This window comes from Cynocephalus volans, chromosome 5, assembly GCF_027409185.1.
Source record: "Cynocephalus volans isolate mCynVol1 chromosome 5, mCynVol1.pri, whole genome shotgun sequence".
In the NCBI taxonomy this organism is placed as follows: Eukaryota; Metazoa; Chordata; class Mammalia; order Dermoptera; family Cynocephalidae; genus Cynocephalus; species Cynocephalus volans.
In genome coordinates, this window is record NC_084464.1 from 98412530 (window position 1) to 98436658 (window position 24129).

At 32.8% G+C, this 24129-nt stretch overlaps 1 pseudogene; it reads right to left on the minus strand.

Annotated features, from left to right (window-relative positions):
• Positions 1-1142: 1142 nt before the first annotated feature.
• LOC134379107 (glyceraldehyde-3-phosphate dehydrogenase-like) lies at positions 1143-19238 on the minus strand (annotated as a pseudogene).
• Positions 19239-24129: the final 4891 nt, after the last annotated feature.

The following is a 24129-nucleotide window of genomic DNA, read 5'->3' on the forward strand; positions in this document are numbered from 1 at the left end:
GAAACATTGCTCCCCATTATGCCCCATTTCACATTCTCCATGACCAATAATTTCAGAATTATTAGATGTTAAGCATCATTAAATAAATTGGATTTATCATGTTTAATTGTTAATTTGTTAACTAAAATGAATTTCCCTCCTAAATATATATAAGGAATATATATAGGCTATAATGATCAATACCAAATAGTAGATAAGTTAAAAAGAGGTAGTTTTGTTGATCTAATAGCTATTTTTTGTTGGTATAATTACTCAGAAATATATAAATAAAATTATATTGATCAATGCACAACAGGAGATGAGCTCAGAAAAGATACAAAGTGTTGATTTACTCATATTTTCCTACCTAATCCTTGTGACAAATAGTGGTATGGAGAGGCCACAGGCCACAGTTAGAAACAGGCAATTAAATGATTCACAGGGAAATTAATCTCATTACCTTAACTTTTAAAAAATATTTATACTTTTGTTCTTACTGAGCTAACTTCTATGGGTCACTTTTTTGCTTTTTGTGTGACTATCCATCCACGGCATACAATATTTCCCTTGTAATAGCATTTTGTGTGTGCTGTTGAAAATCAACAACCTTGAATGCTGCATGTGGTGGCAAGTCTACCAGTGCGGTCAGACAGGGCGGGAGAGGAGAATTAAGATATTTTGTTTAGGCATGTGTATTAACTCACCATCTAACATGGAAAAAGTAATGAGTGTAACCTTCACAATGGTGGAGTATAGGGAGCTTTTAAATAGGGAGTTTAATCTCCTTTAGAGCAAAGCCCCACTCTCAGTTGCCCTAGGTTTTTGGCAAGATTCCCAGAAGCTGCAGTCATTCATGAGCTGCACACTCTGTTCTTAGGAAAATTGCATTGGGATCTTCACACAGTGCAATGAATGCTCTTGCTTTGGATGCTTCATCTGTAAAAAATCCCCTCACACATGTATATACACATATGTGGCACTTAACTCAGCCACCACTGAAGAATGGAGCACTACTGGGATTTGAACCTGTGGTTGCAGGAAGTCCATGTATTTCAAACCTTATGTGTCAACTATAAAACCATTCCCTCTGGCTGATTATTCTGGAGTTAAAATGTAGTTTATGTTAAGCAAGCTTGGAAAATTCCCAAATCAAATAAGCTTGTTTAGGAAGGTTTCTTCTCCTCTCGTTGGAAGTGCTGAAGCCACAGCTTTATTCCACCTCGGTGCTCTTTGACTTTTGTAATGTACTCCACGTTCTCATTCACGCTGAACTCTGCATAATTTGAATAAGATGTATCTGTAAGTAAGATACACCAAGTGCAACTATTAAATATAACACGGTATATAATATGTGTTTACTTATTTAAATTCTAGAACTATGAAAAAATAGCTGTACATTTCACTTTGAAGGAGAGGAAGAACCTCACCAAGTATTGTTTGTTTAACAGAGTAGGGGTTGAGATTGTATCTTGACTGGGTAAACTATAGCTAGTGAGACCAATATGTATATATTTTTCCTTACACAATATATTTTTTAAGTATGTATATTTGATTTGTACATTGAGGTTGTCAATTTTAAAAGTTACAACTACTCTATATTTCATTTAATCCACTTTGAAAAATCATTATATGTAAAATTCCTGTTTGAAAACACACAGGTAGGAAGCCTAGTAGGTGAGCCTTTAGATATATGCATGTTCTTTAATATACATATATATTAAATTACATTTATTTATAAATAAATATATTTATACACACACACATATATACACATACACACATGAGGGTACTTCAAAAAGTTTGTGGAAAAAGTAGAATTAAAATATAATATGAATCTTTCCTTGTACTTTTTGATTTTCCCTACTATTTACCTGTCACTAAACAGAAAAGGCAAAATAGAATATAACATCTGCTACCACCACTGACAAGAGCAGAAGCAGAGTACAATGTCTTTTCTACCTCTTTGTAACATAGAGTTTTGCTCATAATTTACCTGGAAATAAACAAGTTCATTTTAAGCTTTGGCAAAAACATATTTACAGCAATTAAGATATTTTAGTTATTGAAGTCTTATCATCCTCAGGCAGCATTAACTAGCAATCATGAGGGTGCCCTCCAGAGCTCCAGGTTTGCATGCAAAGTCAGACACCCTAAAATACTGCTCTCTTTGTATGCACACTGGTTGTTCTGTTAACCTCACATGCACACTTGTAGTCTCTTTGTTAAAGAGACATTTTCTTCGATACCATCATGTTATATTTCCTCAGAGCATTTTCTCCCCCAGGGCTGAATATACATTTACAAAACTGATTTCATTAATTCTTCTAATATTTCTGTGATTTAAAACAAGAGAGAAAAAAGAATGGCAGGGAGAGGGAAGGTGTTGCTCTCTTCATTTGATACAGAGAAAAATTGAGGCACGCAGAGGATTAACTGGCTCACAGATGATTTCACAGCAGGTAAAGGGTGGAGCTGAACAACTTACTTGTGGCTAAAGTATTTGAACTGTTCCTAGGCAATAATGCATTATATCAAGAAAACAAAATGTAAGTGAAGTATAAAAATATATATATAAAGCAAAAAATTAGCAAGCTCTCATACCTAGTTTCTATTTTACTTATTTTTTGGACATATTCGCATCACTTGACTTAGTTGCATTTTATATATTTAAACTAAAGATGACTTGCCCTCTCAAGATTAGTATGTTTTTTTTCAAACTGGACACTTTGGAAACAATAAAAACTAGAGCCGAATTTTGTGTGGAGTGACTCAATTGTCACCAGCAGGGTCACTTTGATATTTTCTGCCGATTTTATGATTGGCTATGAGGTAATTAATTAGAATGCATGAATAAAGATAGAGTGTTTTGTTAAGACTTCTCAATTTTAGATTAATGCAAAAGATGAAAGACTTTATAGAAATTAAAATATATATTTTAGGGAGAAGGAGAGAGGGGGAGGGGGAAGGGGAGAGACTGGATGAAGGTCATAAAGAATAAGTATGATTTGTAACAATGAATATGCTAATAAAAAATGAGAAAAAATAAAATAAAATATATATTCTATAAATACTAAATGTTAAAATATATGTACTTGCTTTATTGATATTTGCAACTAAGAAACAATAATAAAAATCAGCTAATTGGAAAATATAGAAAGCTGAATGCCAAAACTTGCTACTATAAGCAAATGATGATTTTAGCAACATTTAGGAATCTACAAATGATAATAAAATAAATAGTAATCTAGAATATTGTTCACATGTTCAGTTATACAGAACTTTGACAAAATTTTCTTCAACAGAATTTTTCAAGTTGATTAGGAAATGTAGGCAAATTCAATTTTCATTAATTTTTAAATAATTCCATAATTTGAATTGTTAATTTAAAATGTTAAAATTTGAAAAGCTACACAAATATAAATTCATAAAAAATTGTTTGCATTTTAGTACAAAAAAAAAGAAAGCAAGTATCATTTCATAGCAATTTTTCACTTTCTACCTCTCTCACTGCGGTATGTCAGTTATAAGTTATGTATTTTCAGTAGCCAATATGTCCTTAAGGTCATTTAAAGAAGAAAATTATATCAGATCTGTTTTTGAATTGACATTTTTTTAAAACTTGTCTCATGATGTTAGCTTTGTTTTTCAGAAATAAATTTATCAACCTTTTAAAGCTCTTAAATCATATAAAATGAGGTGTTATTAATAAGATGTGTTTGCTAGGCTAAGCTGACTGAATATGCATTTTCATATACTGTGTATAAATAAATATGTTTACTTTAAAAATATATTGAAGAATTATAGTGTTAATTTTTCCATTAAAAATGTTACCATGCATTCAATTTAACTATCTTAAATGGAATAGTGGAGGCATTTAAATCTGATTAGAACTTTTAAAATCGCATTTCTTATCTATTACAAAGACTACTTTGTCTTGCTCATCATTTGGCAAACATATTGATGCAAATTAGTAGGATAATAGACATATTTAATAGTTACTGTAAATATTATTTAAAATTCCACTATTGCAATGAAAACAAGTTTTTACATTTTTTCTTTGGCATTTTTCCTTAGATTAAAATGTATAATATTTAATATAAGAAAAAATATTAACATTGGAATAAAATAACTTTTGTGCAATATAGTTATTTTGCAGATTTACTGTAAATTTAGCAAAATAATAGTGAGATGAGATTGAAAGAGGAAAGTTGTGGTTAAAGGATCAAAAGGAACAAACACCTAAAATAAAAAATTAAATTTATGAATAATTTCTTAAACAAAGAAGATATTATTAGAAATTAAATTTGTAATGAAATCTGTATGAAATAATTGGAAATAAAGTACAACACGTTATTATAAAAATAAGCCCTAATTCAAAAGTGGTTGCTAAAAAGTGTATTGGTTATTATGGAGAAAGTAAACCTGAAAGAACAGCTCTAATTGTCATATCTATTCAGGCATTTTGCAAAGTTTTGACCTTGAAAAATTCTTATTTTAAAAATAGAGGTGAACCTATGCACAGAACCTAGTGCACAGAAAAATCATAGAGATTTCAATTTATTAGACGGTATGGCCATGCATTTGAAAGATTTTTTTATATATATTTGGCATGTGTAAGAGAAATAGATATCTAAAAATTTTTATGTCAACTTCCATTGCACAAAGAGCATAATCAGTTTCATGTTCATCTCACATGTGTGGCAAGCCTCACTGAAGACAACCGGAGCTAGAATCAGAGAGATTTTTAGTGATTCTTGAAACAAAGCAAAGTAAGAAAGCTCAAAGCTTTTGCAGAAATTGTGACATTTGCCTCAAGTTAATGACCTCACTCCCTGTGTAGCTATAAATGATAACAACAATAACAAAAAGAGCATGACTATTACAATGACATGCTTTTTCTTGGGAAAAAATATTGCAATTTAAAATGAACTCTTATTTCAGAGATCACTCCCCACCCCACAGGGAAAAAAAGAATCTAAGCTTTAGAGATGTTCACTCAAACTGAATGAAAGAGCCATGCATTTTGGTAATCTTTGTTATTTTCTCAGGCAGTTTTTACCTTTCTTCCTGTATGATTTAGATGCAGGTTAACAAAGTAAATAAATAAATAATAAATAAATAAAATAACAGCTTGAAAAAAGTGCTAATTAGAACCAATTATAATTTCATTGGCCTGACACAGCTCACTTTGTCCTGGTGGAAAAAAAAAAAAAAAAAGATCATTTTGCTTTATGCACATGTCTGGCTTTATGCACATGCTTGATTGGGGAAGATTAATAGTCAACACATGTACATGAAGTAATCAATTAACTAACAGTCTAAAGACAACAATAACGTAAGCAATTTTTTTGCTAATTTCTACTTACTATAATTAATGGAAAAAATACAAGGATATTTCAAAAAGGATCACTTAATTTACTGAATTATTTAGCTGGTGTGTTAAGTTGATTTTTATGTCAATAAAGAGATTTTTAAAAGTTTTCACATAGGTTATTCATCAAAAAATCACGGAGATGACTATACTGGCAATGAAGAAATTTCCCTCTAATCAATTTGGTTCTTGCTTGAGGAAAGCAATTCAATTTTACTGTAACCTACACTAGTTAACAAAAGATATTTCGTGAGCTTTGGTTAGAAGTGTGATACAGTAACCTAGAATTGCTTTACATCTAAGTTTAGCAACTCCTATTTTCATACTGTGCTGTATGTAGCTTAAAAGGTTGTCTACTCCCATCTAGTGGACGTATCGTTAAACACTTTTTGAAAAATTAGCATGAATGGTCTGCATTAAGGCAAATGGAACTGCTGTTTTATTGTCAGAATTAAATAATTAATGCAGTTAACAACATCTGCATAGATTAAGTAATTCAGGCTCATGGGTTTTGTTGATAGCAGTAATTTTAAAAGCAGCATAAAATGGTTTTAGTCTGATTTATATAGCATAGCTCATGCTGCCAGAGCCGCATGGAGCTCATTGACTGAAAAACTCCCAGGATCACTCAAGAGAATTGCCATAGTTCTACAGTCAACAATTTCTTATGAATATTTTATAAAAATGTCTGTGTATGAAAAGAAGGAAAGTTCAAGCAATGAGGTCCTCTGTGTACAACTGAACTCCAGAATGTAAAAATAGATGATTGATCTCTTCAAATCCTTGTTTTTTAAAAAAAGAAAGAAATTAAGACTGTTAATTTTCAAAATAAGATATACTTCAAAATTTTCATAAGGTAATCTTCATTTTTTTGTACCAGAATGCAGACTAGAAGAGCGTTCGTTGTATTAGTGATACCTGCTTTTCAAAAAAAAAAAAAAAAAAAAAAGTAAAAACCGAAAAGCAAAAGGGAGTTGCATTTTGTATTTCAGTAAAAGGAAGTATTTGTTTTTAATCTTATGCTAACACAGCAGCACGTGACTTGGTGGGGGTATAATGTAGTATATTCACACATGTTGGATTAATTGGGACCTGTTAGGGTTTTGCTGTCTGCAATTCTGAAGACACCAAGAGACAAATCAAGACTCTTCAATTCGAAGAAAAATGGGGCTGTGAAGGTTTTACACAATGGAGAAATATAGCTCCATTTCAAATGACAGCATCAAATCTTCCTGGTATCTATGTAATTTCTACATGATAGACACCCACTCCTTTCCAGTGGGTAGAGATGGGATGACTGTGAGCTAATTATCTGGCACAGCAGATCTTCTTATTTTACTCACTGAAACATACTGCACATCTGTATACAAATACTGTACTAGGTGTTCTACAAAAATCTAGGCTTTGCATGTCTACCCAGAAAGACATGTATCATAGCTCCAAACAAAGGAATGGTTTAGTCATAACCTAGTGCCTGAACTCTGAGGAAAGTAGAAATCACAGTGGTCAGGAAAGCTCCCTGGAAGTGGTAACATCTGATCTGAAGCCTAAAGAATGAGTGTAATTTGTGCAAGAAACTAGAGCATAAAAGCTTCCACAGCAGCAAAGATGCTAAGTTCAGAGTAAGTTAGATATGTTTGAGGGAGTGAGCAGATTATTCTCTCAAGAATAAAGACTGTTCATGCCAGGGAAGAGTGGGAGAAAGAGTTAGCAAAGTAGTTTTGGCCAGTCTAGGAAGTGTCCTGAATATCTTGTCACATGAGAAAACTTAATAGGCTGAGCTTGGATAAATGAGTTTTCCTTGGAGGTGTAAAACTTAAATATGAGAAAAAAGGTAATGTACAAGTCCTTGCAAGATGACTAGACAGGAAAAAGTATTAGCCTGTTTACTCACATTAAAACCATGAGAGTTGTGTCAGTGGTTGATTGATCAGTATAAATTGAATATTTTTATAGAATTTACTTACTGATTTGTTCATATAAGCATCAAATATTTTTAGCATCTGCTATGTGCCAGGCACAGATATGAGTATTTAGATAGGTTTACATTTAAACATTGTTTAAGAAGAGTTCTTGTGTTAGAAACATAATGTATATTTGTGGCACCATGCAACTATTTCACTTCTGAAAGACACAATGTAGAATAAAGACTTGTAAGTATTCTAGAAATTTTAGGACTGAATACAAAGCCTAATGTAGATCTCTTACATGTAATAAATACTCGTGTGTGTGTGTGTGTGTGTGTGTGTGTGTGTGTGTGTGTGTGTGTGTATACATGTGTATGTATATATATTTATGACATACCACAGTACATAGATAATAAACAGATAAATTATAAATGCAGAGAGATATACATATAAATATCCCTGAAATATACATATATGTGTGTGTATATATATGAAATATGAGTAAAATATAATATTTAACTCATATTCTTTGGAAATCAAAACTGAGTATTTCAATTACCAATGTCTAACATATAATGGTATAGAATTTTACCCTTATGAGTAGATACACAATTGGATTCCTATTTGTAATGAAAAATATTTCTTGATGATTTAGGCAAATAAATATTTAGGCAAATAAACATTCTCATTATACTTAAAGACACTATTCCAAATAAAGTTAGAAGTTTTGAAAAGGAGAATACTCCCAGTCATGTGTGTGTGTGTGTGTGTGTGTGTGTGTGTTGGTCATTGTATTTCACAACTCTAATTTCTCGTTCTAAAATAGTCCACATTCAGACAGATATTAGAAATGGGAAAAAATAACAGCTCTTGAAAAAAATCTCTCTCACAAACATATATTGTAAAATAAAATATTAAATAAGTTTCACTAGAGTAATATTTTAATTCTTTTTGGCTGAATGATCTTATTAAGCCCTAATAGGCATATTTTCTTTTGCTGATCGGTCAAAAGATACAGGATGATTCAATGACTTTGATGTGCTTTTATCAAGCTACATCAAGCCTAAAATCAACTCCATCGAACAAAAAGATTTTTTTATTATTATTTTATTTTCTTAGGATAAAAAGAATTCATATTAAGAATAAACAAAACCAAACCAGAACAGGAAAATTTGCCTGCAATAGATGGGTGAGTCAGAAAACTGAGGTCCTCCATAGTGAATCATTCCAAGTGGCATTTTATTTAGCTGTCTTCTTTAAAGCCTCATGTCCTCCTTTTTTTTTTTTTTTTTTTTTTTAATATTGTAGCAAAGAACAAAGGCAATCAAGAGGAGAAGCAATATAGTCATTACATAATAATTGGTAGAAGAGGCTTTGGGGTTAAAATTAATAAAATCAGCATGATGTACATTAAGACTGTATAAATATTTAAGGAACTACAGCCTTCTTGGAGATGTAAACCGATTAGCAAAACTACTTAATCTGGAGATGCAAATGTTTCAAGTAGATAAAATAGAGACTGCTTGTTGGAAAGGTGATCAGTTTTCATTCTGGGAGTGCTTTATTTCTTTAAAATTTTAATCACCAAAATAAAGCACTTTTGATGTTTTGTGTAAAAGGTTTCATGTTGCATCTAACGCAATGCAGGAAAAGGAATCACAAATAAAATCATTGCAGATGTTTTTCTTTTCTTGTCAGGTCATGTATTATAGATGCAATTCTGGCCCTTCACATTGAAATTAAAGGGAAACTCTGATACAAGAAACCGAAGACTCATCCTTCAGGATTTTCTTTGCTGGTAACAATGATACATTAAAACTGTCTACAGGAAAGGAAGTATTTAAAGGTAATGCATTTATTCTTCATTTACAGCATGTAGAGTGATATAGAGACAATGTAATTTAAAATGTTAAAAACTTTAATAAAATAGTTCTAAATAATTGCTGCTAATCCATTTTCTTTCTCTATAAAAATCTACTATAGGAATTGGATTGATATAAATTTCAATAATTAGTGTTAAACATCTAGATGAAAATTTAAAAAATAGACCTATTTACTGAATATTTTAAAATATATGCATGTTTATATTTATTTAGATAAAACATCTAGTAATTTACTGGTATTTTATAATTTTTATCTGAACCCTTTTGTATCACACAGCCTTGAACTTGAAAATATATAGAATTAACATTATATTGTAGATTATATCCACATAACATCAAAACACTAACACAAATAGGGACAATTTTCTAATTATCTGGGCAAAACTAAATGTTCAATATGGAAATGTTCTCTTGGCGCAGCGATTTCATCATTATCTCACACAATTAGCATCAGGTGTACTGTGAATAATGTGATATCAGTCTTACATCAGAATTTCTTAACAAAGATCTATATTTATAGTATTTTTATGCTGAATTCAAATGAAAACATTAATTCTTGCCAGTAGTTTCTATGCAGAATACATACTCATATCAAGACCAGTACATTCAAGTTCCTATTTGCAATTTTAAAATTGTATTTGTAGGAATATCAAATAAATGTTTTGAACAGTCAGGAGAATGATAGAACAGCCAATAATGGTCAGTGAATAAATCAAAGCTTTCCTTCCCATTGACAGAGCTCTGGGGAAAAATGTTTATAAATGGGGACTGTAGTGAAAAGACTTTCTATCTGATTGATACTAGGTACAATGTGGGTCAGCAAATAAGCTAAGACAATGATCCATCAAGAATATCTTGTCCCAAATATGTCAAATATTTAAGTTTTGTTTTTCTTGTTCATGTTTTCCGCATCTTCTCCCAGGCCTACTTCTCTTACTCAAAAAAAAAAAAAAAAGGAAAAGAAAAAAATCTATCATTCTGTAGTATTAAATTGTAGCTTGGCAATACTCAATATTAAACTATTTTCTTGACATTCTCTGTTTTTGAATACTCCATTAAAATCCTTGTAGTTAATACAAATAGAAGATTTTAAAGTTTTTTTTTTATGAATCATATTGTTGATTTTTAAAGGGAAATGTATACAGAAAATTATTAAAGCATTTTAGCCATTCTAAATTCTAAATTCTGCCTTAAAGTATTATATTATGTATTTTTGATGAATAGAAATGTAGATGGATGAATATATTACTTTTGTCTTCATCCAGGCTAAGAAAAGCACCAATTTAAGAACAATCATTAGCATTTTCTTTTACACATTTACTTGTAGGTAGAGCAACAGCTCTTTGCTGACCATAAAGGCATTTGCTGACCACCACCCACTTTGCTGCAGCACAGGAAATATTCAATAGATAAAACAAAGTAAGAGTCTATATTAAATGTGTGATAGATGTTAATGAGAGAATCTCCATTAATTCACACTCAGCTTAGGAAGCAAATTGTATCTATCAATATTCAGTACATAACAGGATAACACATTTAATTCTATATTTTACACAAAATGCAAATTCAGAGAGTCATGATTATTTCTAGTATCCCAAGATAAAATGTGTCCCACCAAATTGCATGAAGTGAATGAAAAGTCTTTTTTTAGTTCTAGTAACTTAGAAAACTCTTGTGTGGGTTGCACTTCTCTCCCATCTAACGTTCAATGAGAACGCTGGCAATGAAAAGCTCCTGCATATGTCAGAAGCAGGAAGTGCCTCCACTGACACGCTTACTTCTTGTCTCTATTCACTTACACCAACTCAATTTCCTATTGCCAGACACTTTCAAAAATTCCAAAACATAGAAACAGTAGAATCAGAAGGTTGAAAAGTAAGAACTTGATATATAAAACTAATGCATCACTCAAACCATTTTTCTACCTCTGATGCAAAGAGACTGAGATGATTTTCCAGCTAATGTATCCAAAAATTTTATTTACGTGAAGTACATAATTACTTTTTTATTCTTTAGTACTTGGAAGAATCATTGCTCTTCTGTAAGAGAAAGATGTTAAAACGTAAATTGGCAACCATACGACAGTAATTGGAAGTTATGTATGTTGTCTACCATCCACCATTGTTACCTTTTGCATTGCAGCCCAATTGTCCCTTCTGTAATGAGAAAAATTACAGCTGAGACATAGTGATCATTCACTATGTGACAATCCCAAAAATGGAAATTAACTCTCCAAACCTAATATGTTCTAAGTTTAGTAAGGTTAGCTAGGTTATAATAGTAAAATATTTTGTAAACATATCATTTTATTTGCTTTGTTTTAGTGCCTCAAATTAAAAGTCACAAGGAAAAGGCAGTGCCATTTTGTGGTTTGTGCAAATAAACATATCATGGACAATTTAAAATATTTGTGCCAAAAATATAGCACTAATTAGTGTTTCTCTAGTTAAGAATTTCCTGCTTTACTATTTTGGAGTCACAGCAATTTCACTGATATTTTTAATATTAAAAACATTATAATTTTCACCATTTAAGTTTTTACTGAGACCCCATAAGCTCTGAGAGACTCTAAGAAAGATAAACATATGTACAAAATAGTTTCGCAGCCATCTCCAGGCATATAGAGCAGAATGAGATTTGCTAAAGAAGAGTATGGATTTTTGAGCTGAGGACCTGACCTATGGACAACTCGACCTAGGTGGCAGTGAAAAACCATATCACAGGTTCTTCCTTCAACATAAAATACCTTCTAGCCAGAAAACCACAATGAACGCAAATAGGATAGTCACCAAACAAAAACAAGAGGTGGAACTTGAGATAAAAAAGAATATTAATGTAATGAATTTTTATGAATAGTTTACATCTTTCATAGTATAGAGTTAATAGATTATCTCTAAGTATAAAGTAGTTTCAGCATATTTGATTGCTTTTAATATAGTTAATTATATTTAGATGATTAAATATTAACATTAGAAAAAATTAAAAATAATATAATTGAAAACTTAGGAAAGTGAAACAGGTAAAGAGGTAAGGGGAAATTTTTATTTATGCCTTTTTAAAGAATTTTAACATTTATTTGTGGGGTACAGTGTATTGTTTCAGTACATGCATATACTGTACGTTGATTCACTTAGGGTAGATAGTATAGCTTTGTACCCCTTAATTCACCACCTCCCCTCTATCCATCTCCCCCTCCCCTCCTGGTCTCTAGTAACCATTATTCTACTCTCTACTTCTAAGGAGCTAAGGGGAAATTATTACTGTTTTAATACCTCATAACAGAGCACCTACTGGTACTACATAAAGTTGATAAATAAGGAAATATATTTTTAAATATATTACTTAAAGTTATTAAGCCACACAATAAAAAATCTAAAATAAAATAAATTTGATTAAAGATTCAAACTACATAATAGGAGCCACAAGATCTGGTATTAGGTAAGAGTGGCCTTTGTTTCTCTTGACAAGAAGAAGGAAATAAAACACTAAGCACTAGATATTTTTTGACACATTTGAGAGAATTATCTACCAGACAGTATTATCAACAGAGATGACTCAAGTGGTAAAGGATTATAGAATTCAGGAAATTACTGAGAAAATTCAGGGAACAAGAAAGTCATTTTTATCAGACAACTCTTCTTTCATTTTACCTGAGAAAAGTGAAATCTGATGCTACTTTTAGATAAAAAGTTTTTTTATGTTATTCAGGCAAAAAAAAAAAAGAATGGCAAGTGTGTGTGTGCTCGTGCATGCGTGTGTGTGTGTGTGTGTGTGTGTGTGTATGGTAGTCTATGAATGTGCAGCAGCTTCCTATCCTATGTGGCCTGTACTGGTAATGATATAGTTGCAGAAGTTGTTCTGCAGCACCCTTGAGGGCACTGGAGAAAGGAAAATAATAAGCCTCTGAGAGTCTATAACCCTTTAGCAGTACTGAATCTAATATAATAGTGAAGGAAGTTAAAGTCAGAGATAGAAACAGGTTATTACCTCTCCTATGCAAAGAGATGGACTAAGACACACAAATCTACTTCTCTATTGGTGCATTTTGATCAAAGAATCATAATTGGTCTAGAAATTATTAAGATTTATAATAATTATTATAAAAACTACCAGTCTGACCACCATCTTACTATGCTATATTGTTTCCTGTGAATGAATGAAATTGGCAATATGATTTCACAGTTTGCCTCCAATGTCGTGTCAAATAAAAATAGTGGTCAGAAAACATTTCTATCACATCTTTCACTGACACACCAGCAGTAACATCAGACTATGAAAGCAGGCAGATACTGTATGACTCCTGGCTCTACCTCTTAATAAGCACGAACAGGTCTCAGAGTTCTGTGTTTGTTTCTTTTTCTGTAATTGGGACAATTCTGACATCATTTCCTAAAGTATATCAAATGAGTTAATATATTGAAAATGTCTAGTACTGTCCATGAAATATAGTAAGAGAGCCATAAATAGTAGTAGAAAAAGAGAAATAACACACAACATAATTTTAATTTTCTGTCTATTTCTAGAAGCCATTTCTAAAAGCAAAGACTCTTTTAACTATCTTATACTTGTGTGATATGAACCAACGGACTATGTGCTTGTGCAAAGCCTCAGTCTCTTCTCTGAGAGTGACATAATGATAATATCTAGCTCTTAGGGTTGTGAGGATTGACTCACTAAACACATGGAAAGTGCTTAGAGCAGGGCATGGCATAAATAAGTGCTCCATAAATGTTACTTATCGTCATCTTTGGAATATTTTCTCCGCTAAGCAAACATTCATTTTAGAGACACAAACTCCTAGCCCCTGTAGGATGAAAGGGGAAAGAAGAGTACAGGAAGAAAAAGAGAAGGAAAAAGATATGATTTGGAAAGTAATCTTGACATTTCAAATTTGCTTTACTTTCTAATTTTGGGTCTGAATCTGCTTTTCCTAACATGCACCAAATTATTTAAATAAAAATAATAACATCAGTAACACTTATTGACTTCTTATGTCTAGGCATTTTACTGACTACTTTCTTTGATTTATAGGATTTAATCCTCCCAATGCTAGATAGAAGTAGCTTCAGTAATTCTCTCAATATTGCAGAAGAGAAAATTGAAGTTCAGAGTTAAGTAATTTATCCAAGGTCATAAAGTTAGCAAATCAACAGAGCTGAAATCCAAAGATAGTTAAAATTAAACACCCCTCAGTTTAAGTATATATGCCCCTATTCAAACAATCCCCAAGGATCTCCAGTTTCCAAGTAATGATGAATAATAAAATACCCAATGTCCAGGTAGGGGCAGTTTAGGAATTGTTTGAATGCACCTACAAAAATGTTTGAATTGCTTGTTCTTCTATTTATAAACTGTATTAGTCCATTTCTGTTGCTTATAACAGAAATTCCTAGAATTGGATGATTTATAAGGAAATGATTGCTTACAGTCTGGGAGGTTAGGAAGTCCAGATTCCAAGGAACACATCTGGTGAAAGCCTTGTTGGTGGTGACAGTGACCCAGTGGTCTCTCATGGCAGAATGGCAGAGCAGAGAGAGAGAGCGACTCTCATGCTTTGCTTTTAAAGCCCTCAGATTCATGTCCCTGACTACCATTGTTAATCCATTCATTATGGCAGGGCCCTACAATCTAAGCACCTCTTCAATTACTGTAATATGATTTCCCACCTTCAACAGTTACAGTGGGAATTAGCTTCTAATATATGAATTTTGGGAGACACAATTCAATCAATCCACATAAACCAACTATATAATAGGTTGTTAGCAAGTAGGAGGCCTTAAGCTATCTAAAAACTGATTTGGATTCCTGCTGCAGTGGGGTATAAGTTTTTACTGTTTCTAGTAAACTGAACTAATTGACAAGTAAATATTCTAATTTTACAGAAAGTTATCAAAACCCTCTAAATTCCACAAACATTGCATATATATTCCATAACACTGCCAATTACACATTTCAATTAAATTCTGAATAAGTAACTTAGTATATTAGTATCTTATTCATTTTACCTTTTATAATCACCCTAAAAGTAGGCTTGGGATTTCTGGTTTTAAGCTAGGAGGCAGCTTTCCTGGGCCATTAAAAAGAAACCATTGCATAAGAACAGGTGGCAGAGAGGCTCACTTCCCAAAAGCCCATGGCAGAGAAACCACAAACCATTCACATAGCCAAGGAGAAAAAGCACTTAATGATTTAATTTTCTCTCCATTTTTCTTTTGTTTTTATCTTCCATCTTCTTTGAATCACTCTCAAAACCATATCATTCTGATCAGTTCTCCATAAACATAGATTTGATGGACCAAGGGAAATATAATCCCAATATTTTCCTCTCAATTCCCCATAATTATGTATCTTTGCATGCTAAAACAAAACTTTACACATATTTCTCCAAAGTAAACAGTATTTCTTATGAGACTCTTAATAATAATAATGTTATTATTATTAAAGTAATAATAATGATAAAAGCTATTAATTATTGAGTGCTCACCAGGTTTCAGATACTTCCCTAGAAAGATATCATCATTCTATCTCTTTTAACCGAGGGGCTTATTTTGGTACGATTTTCATAAAGTAACATTCGCACCATTTTAGGCATACGGTTTAATGAGATCAGTCAAATTAACACAATCAAGACTCAGAATATTTTTATCACCCCCAAAAGTCCTCTTGTTCCACTTAGTGCTCAATTTCTCCTCCCACCCACAACCCCTTTGTAACCATTAATCTGATGTCTATCTTTATTGATTTGCCTTATCCTATTTTAAAGGTGAGAAAACACACTTTCCAAAGGTCAGAAGTGAGTAAGTGGCTAGTAAGTGGTAAAACCCACACTGATTCCACAGCTGTCTGACTCTGCAAGTCTTACTCCAAGCTACTCTATAATTCTGTCTTCATAGTGTAATTTTCCCTATTAATTCATTAATGATCTTAAAGGGTCTTTACGACACTGCTTATTTTATTTTTGAATCAATATAATCAAAGGTAGAAAGTTATTTAATAATACACCTAATATGGTGAAATAGAGTATGATACTAAAGTATGGATATAATTCAGCTACCAAGAAGTGGAGAAAAGCACAGAGTGAGCATCACAGTGTGGCGAGATTATTTCTAAGATATCAATTTGTGTTTTCCTCTATATTTTCCCTTTACCTTTGTTCAAAGCACAGATACTCTAAACAGGCCCTTTGAAATCACATGCCTCAGGAGAAATTGCAAAGAGAGTCAGAAGCCTCTAAAAACTAGAGACTTAGAAGAAATGATGATATGTGTCTTGGTAGGAGAAAGAGAAGTACTGTGGGGCAAGGTGAGAAAAAAGAGGACTTTTGCCAAGGTGAGCAAGGAGGCAGAAGTTGAGATGTTCTAGAATAGTTGAGATTGGTGTGTCACTTAGTGGCAGCAGCCCACAGAGCTCCAAGGTTTGACGGTTCATCTGGAAAGACAAAATTGATGGCACTGGGGTTAAAGAGAGAAGTAATATCAACAAGGATTGAATTTCCAGGAAATTCACTCAAATCTAGAGTCAAAATTTCATTTTAGTTTATTAAAAGAAATTTAAAATGTGGTATTTCTTATACCACTGAGTAGGTAGACATATATATTCCCAATAATTAGCAGTATGAAATTTGATACCCTTTTAAGGATCAGTTAAGCATTTCAGTACAAGTTTCTCATGTTCTTAAAAATTAATCAATTATTACTTGAACAAAAATTTGTTTCTTCTGTCAATAGCCAATATTAATGAAAAATTGTTAAAGTTCCTTTTCTTCATTCAAAATTAAAGAACCAAATCTCTATTTATAATAATATGTCACAGTTCAAATGAATCGAACAGACGTTACATCAATATGGCTGGTGTGTGTAATTTATGTATCCATTTTGCCTCAGCCTCAGAGTGGCCATCTCCACGGTTCCACTCTATTATATTTATCCCCTTCTGATAAAATAATATATTTCTTCTACAATTACAAAATAGCTTTTGTCCCATTCTTATAATAAGGAATTTATTGATTCATTTTTTCCTCAATGATCCAACAAATCTAAGTGGAGAACCCACAATGTGTCTGACATTCTTTTAGGTATTGGAAATAAAAAAATGAAGATCTATTTCTAACTTTCAAGAATATCCAGTATTTCTGGGGTGATAGGTGAATAAACAAGTAACTATCATAAAAATGATTAAAGTTAAATAACATTTAAAAACCTATGTTCATTTGGTCACTCAACAAATATTTATTGAGCATATATGTATTGTTTTAGGTCTCTGGGGATACAACAGATAGATGGATGATAGAAAGACAGGCAGATAGATAGATAGATAAATATATAGACAGATAGATACAGATAGATATAGATAAATAAATACAAAAACAAATCCCTGCCCTTTTAGACCTTTATTTGTGGGGAGACCATCAAGAAACAATGTCAGATAATGGTAAGCATCACAGAGGAAAAAAAAGTTGAGGGAGTACTAGGAGTACCTAGGAAAGCCTTACTGATAATGTGACTGTGAGGAAAGAGTTAACATAGGAGGTCTGACTGATCAGTCCCTGAATGGCTCCCAGGAATCTGCAAGCATGATTGACTCTTGGTCAACCTCTGGTAATGTGACCCATAAAATGTTCTTTGTAATTGATTGATGATGTTGTATACTCTCAGAGAAATGAGACATACTTCACCATCTCCTTAGGACTTATCAGGATTGTTTTGTGCAAACATCAGATTGATGATACTTGGTTTCGTTGTTAGGGCCCTGAGTTTCAGTTACCATGCTATGTGACAAGCTCTATGTAAAAGCCCCAGACTCTAAGACTCAAACACGCTTCGCTGAGCAGAGATACTTCACACATGTTCCCAGCTATGTCTAGAGAAAGATCATAGGATCATGGTGAGTTTTGGGATTTTTTGGCTGGGTACAGTGTACTTTATTGGTGATCCATAACAAGGTAGGGCTCCTTATGTTCCTCCCCTTCTTCAGAGGACCTGAGATGGAAACTGCCAAGGAGGGGAGTTTCTTTGTGTGTTGGAATATGAGTTGGAGCAAAGATTCTGTAATAGCCGAGGCCCTCTTATGCTCTCCTGGGGCTGGTGTACCAGAGAGCCCTTCCTCCTTGGATGCCATGTGGACCATAAGGTTCACCACCCTGTTGTTGTAGCCAAATTCATTGCCATATGGTACTAGGACAAGAACTTGACAAAGTAGTCATTGGGTGTCCAATCCCAGCATCAATAGTGGAAGAGTGGGTGTCACTGTTACAGTCACAGAAAATAACCTTATTATCTGTGTAGCAAAAGATGCTGTTGAAATAGCCCTCCAATGCCTACTTCACCATCTTCTTGATGTCATCATATTTGCCAGCTTTTTTCCCAGATCACGGGTTAGATATTTGACCAACACCCTGGGGGTGGAAACATGGAAGGCCATCCAGTGAGCTTCCCATTCAGCTCAAGGATGACTTTGTCCACAGCCTTGGCGATAACAGTAGATGTAGGGATGATGTTCTGGGCAACCCCATGGTCGTCATGCCACAGTTTCCCAGAGGGTCACTCCATGATTGTTTGGGTTGTAGTAACAGCATGAATTGTGGTCATAAGCCCCTCCACAATGCCAAAATTGTCATGGATGACTTGGCCAGCCATGGAGGCTAACTAGTTGGTGGTGCACGAGGCATTGCTGACAATCTCGAGCGTTTCCATACTTATGGATTACACCCATCACAAACATAGAGGCATTAGCAGAAAGGGCAGAGATGAAGACATTTTTGGCTTCACCTTTTAAGTGAGCTCCAGCTTTCATCAAGGTAATGAAGACCAGGGGATTCTACAACATATTTAGCAACAGCATCACCCATTCGTTGTTGTCAGGATCTCATTCTTGGAAGATAGAAATGGGATTTTCATTGATAAGCTTTCCATTCTCAGCCTTGACTATGCCATTGAATTTTCCATGAGTGGAATCATACCACTGGGATATGTAGACCATAGAGTTGAGGTCAATGAAGGGGTTGTTGATGGCAACAATATCCACTTTGCTGAAGTTAACAGCAGCCATGGTGACCAGGTGCTCAATATTGCCTAATCTGTTTACTTCAACCTTCACCATCATGTCTCACGGACACAGCTGGCATTTCACAAGAAGATGCACCTGTCTGTCAAACAGGGAGGAACATAGATCCAGGGTCATGGTATTTTGAAAATACTCCTATAAATGACACACTTTGGGGCTGGACAATGCAGGAGGGGGCTGTGTCTGGCTCACACTACCTTCTATGAGAATTGATTGTCACCTGCAGTTCTTTCTCTCATGCTGGGTCTAACCACCATGTCAGTTTGAACCAACCGTGCCCCTTCCTGCCAGCCAACCATAATCAATTAGATCAGTGTGGGTACTGGTCCTCAATGGATCTAATTGATTATTTTTCCCAAAGATTAGGATTTAAGTCAGAGTGAGTCTCGGGAATAAGATTTAAGTTTGGGGAGAAGCATATATTCATAACTAGAAAGGCTATTTTCTGCAAACTAAAGGAGAAAATTTGGGCTGCAGAAAGAGAGAAGAAGATGAAAAGAGTAGCAGAGATGAGAAACCAATCAACCTCAGCTTCTGGGGTTCATAAAGACAGACAGGTAGTTTTGGCCTTTGTGAGACCCAGTTGTACATTAGACCTTGAGTTTTTGTGACAATTCTGTATCTTTTCAATGATTTTCTAGCTAATTAAATGAGTTTCTTTTCCATACATCAAAATAACCCTTAAGAATTCTCCCAGATGGATAGGACACCCTACCACAATATTTTGGGGCTTATCTTCTATCTTTATTTCTCATCCAGATCACCTGAGGTTTTGTTAAAATGCAGTCTGGAGTGGTACTTATTTTCTGAATGTTTTTCAGGCCCCCAGGGATGCCCGTGCAGCTAGATCTAGATTTAGATTTGTAGCACATAGTATAAATGGCTATCAATAAGTTTTAAAATTAGGTTTGGACCAATTTTAAATGACTACATATTCCGTAAGTGACTGCATATGCTATGCCAAGAAGGTTACAGATTATCCTATAGGAAATGGATAATACTAGTGGCTTTTTAAAAACATAATTGTAGAAAACCCTAACAACAAAGTGGCAAATGGAAATGATGGAAGAAAGAGAAAGATCAATTAGGAAAATATCTTATATAGAATTACTGGGAAATGCTTATTTTCATGCCTCATAAAAGAGTAAAGTTTAAAATACTTTTGAATTTCAGACTGAACACAAGTTGTATGTTTATTTCTGACTCGAGAAAAAAATCACCAGGGTGTTTTTAGTTGAATGTTTGCAGGTGTGGATAATTAAAACGCCACACTTATTTTCATTTGATTGTGTGAGCAGCCTCATGCTTACAAGTGCTTCTAATCAACTTCACTGAACATGGTGGGGGGGAACCTCTATAATTAACAAAACTTTACGTACAGTCATTACAGTTTAGAATTATAATTTATATTACATTCCTAATTATTATTTGTAACCACATAAACTTCCCTTTTTCTCAGGGGATAATAATTTATTAAACGATCAAAACGTTTTTCATTCTTTTTTTAATGAAACTTTGTAGAAATGAGTAGAAAACAGTACAGTATTTCAGATAATAAGCTCATGCCCACACATAACGATTGATTAGATGAAATAACATTTCATGTTATTTGTTCAAGTTTGTTCTTTATTAGGTTTCTATGGTCCTTTTGGTATGAATACATCTTCCTTCACCTTGCAATTGATACGGTGTAGCTAAGAGTAGCAAGTGTATACTGGATGCCTCTACTAGTGCTCAAGGTGTATTTAGACATCTGTTCTATCCAAACAGTGCATGGGAACATATACAATGTATAGTACAGCTCAGTAGTAACAATGAAAGCTTTGGCGTTTAAAAGACCAATATTCAAACACTGACTCCACTTCCAAGACTTAGTGTCATCATCTATAAATTGAGGTAATATTTTTTACTTTATAGAGTTGTTAAGAATTAAATGAGGCAATATATGCACAGATCCTGGTGCATACTATATCTTAAATGTATACTTGCTATTACTATAATACTTATATAAATGGGCTTATTATTCCTTTGGAGAGGTTTTAACAGTAAAGGAGCTAAGGTAATGTAATAAATTGCAATCATGTTTCTTGAAATTTTCACTTTATTTCAAATTGCTCTACTTGAAAAAATAAAATGGCACAGATGGGTCAGAAAGATGAAAATGTTGAATTTTTAAGGACAGTTAACACATTTTAAAAAAATTAGTTAACACAATTTAACTGATTAAACCTAACCTTTTTCAACTCTGGATCCAGTAGAACAATGAATCTCAAAACAGAAAGATTTCAGGGTCCCATTTCCAGAAAGTTTTAGTCATAGAGTTGAGGGGATGTCTAGAAATGTACATTTTTGATGAATACACTAAGTGGATTATGAGGTAAGTCATTCTCGGTCTCCACCCTGAGACATACTAAATAAGTTTGAGCTATCTGGATAAATACCAAGTCTTGCTCATCTCTGCTTACTCAGTGCCTGACTTTGTGCCTAACGTGCACCAGTCAATTAATAATGATGAAATCATATAATTAATTATTAATATTAATTGAGAGTTGTACATGACTTTGATTTTTATTCTCATTTTTGAGTAGACTGTTACATTCAAGTTAATTATTGCTATAAGGCAAATTAAATTAAAAATAGGGCAAATTTATTTACTTTAAAATATGAAAAGACTTGAATGTGTTGCTTATGTTTATACTTCTTATCAAACTCTTTTCAGAACATTTGGAACAGTAAGACCTGAAATTAGAAACTACCCAGTTCAAATATGTGACTCTATTCACTTCCACCATAAAAAAAAAAAAAAAAAAATTGTTTTTCCAACTGATACAAAACAGAAGGCTTATGTCTTGTTTCCCCTTCACCAGTAAACTTTAAGCAGGAAAAGTGTAACAACACACCTGAATTTTGACAAAGCAAGTGTGTAGTTCAACAGAAGGAACTATCATTTGAACAACGAATTAATCAGCATACCAAAAGAGACAAGATTATCTCCAATACAATCAATAAATAGGAAAAGAGTAAATTAGGTTTGGCTATGGTATCAACATTTCACTTTCAATGAATAAATATTCAGTTTGTCTCCTGACAGTGATAAATGTTATACTGGAAGATAATATTAAAATTGTGAATCTCAATTTTTAGAATAAAGTATTTTATTTGATAGCACTTTAAAATCTGCCAGAAATAATAAAATTTGAAACAGATGTTGGAAATGGCTATAATATCAATCCTGAACCTACTAACATTGTGAATTTGGACAAATAATTAAATGCTAAAGCCTTGGTTGATTGATTAATTTTTTCGTATATAACCCATGATGGTTTTTTAAAATTTAATTTACAAAATATGTCTGTGGATGTGTTTGAAAATGATAAATAAACAAATACCAGTCATCATTTTTATTCAATATTATCATAAATTTAACAATCCACCATTCACATTGTTCATGTTATTTTTGAGATTTTCATTTTCCTGTGGTTATATATAGTTAATTATCTTTGACAAAGGTATACATTTGATGTTAAAAAGATCAAGGCAAATTTTTGAGAATATATTTTGAATTAAGGAATAAAGCTGGGTGATTAAAAGTAGAACTTTGAACATGCATCAGTTCCAATAATGAGTTTAAGGCTCAGAAAGACTTCTGGTCTCTGTGGTCCATTAAGATAATGCAAGTCGTGTCTCTTCCAACTCTCTAATAATTCTCAAATAATGTACAGTTGAACTTAAAAAGAAGAAAGTACAATCCCTAAAAAAGATAAGGAGAGAATTCAAGCCTGGAAATTTCACCAGAAACTAAACTAAATAGATCATATGAGTTATAATTGTTGTTATTTGGTATGACCTGGAAGGTCACTTGAAGTCTCAGAACTGCCCGTTTGTAAAACCATTCTAAAAATGTGTTTTCCCATTTGCCTGGGGGATGTTCTAAGGAAGCTAGGTATTCAACTGTTAATTTTATGGGAAGAAAAAAAGGAAAGACTCAGGAGAAGCTGGGACCCCAAGTTGTACCATCCATGAATATAGAATCTAAAATCATGTTACATAATTAGATATGCTTGAAAACCAACCCCAAATGTTGGAAGAAAGGATGAAAAGAGTATAATCCATAAAAAGAAACGTTCATTTTGGGAGAAGAACCAAATAGAAATTAAAGGATAATTGATTTATAGAAAAAAAAGATGTGTTGATACTTTCCATAAGTAGATGCAACTGAAGAATTATATAATGATAAGTGAAATTTAAGGAAATATAGAACATACAGCACAGATAAATAAGACTTTGGAAAAAATAGAGACATTGTTAGACATTAAAGAGAAATTAAGAAACTTCAGCATAGATAACTAATATGCATGTGAGTTCCAAACGTAGAGATTAGAGATAAAAAGGTGAGAGGATATTTTCAAAGACATAATGACTGAAATGTTTAAATTTAAAGAGAAAATGTAAAGAATTTAAAGAAAAGTTGAGAGGATTTAAAGAAAGAGAGGAAAAGAAAAAAATGAGTTTTCAAGATGAAGAAACACACAGAAAACTATGCAATGTATATAAATAATAAGCCTATATTTGCTTGCATTATAGTAACAATGTACAATATGAGAGGTAAAAGTACCAAAGATAAAAAAAATAGAAATGATAATTTTATTATGGAGTGCTCCGCAATACATATGAAACAAGTATGCAAAGTAATAATATTCAAAATGTTTAAGGAACATTGTTGTCAGTCTAGAAATCCATACCAAAATGAATATAATGCATGTGTGAAGGCTGAATAGATACTTTCAACAAAAAGATAGAAAGCTTACATTTCACAGACTGTCACTGAATAAAATGACAAAGGAAATACTTCATCAAGAAAAAAAAACTAAATAGGAAGAAAGATGCAGATGAAAAAAAACAATGGTGAGCCAATAAATGGCTAACA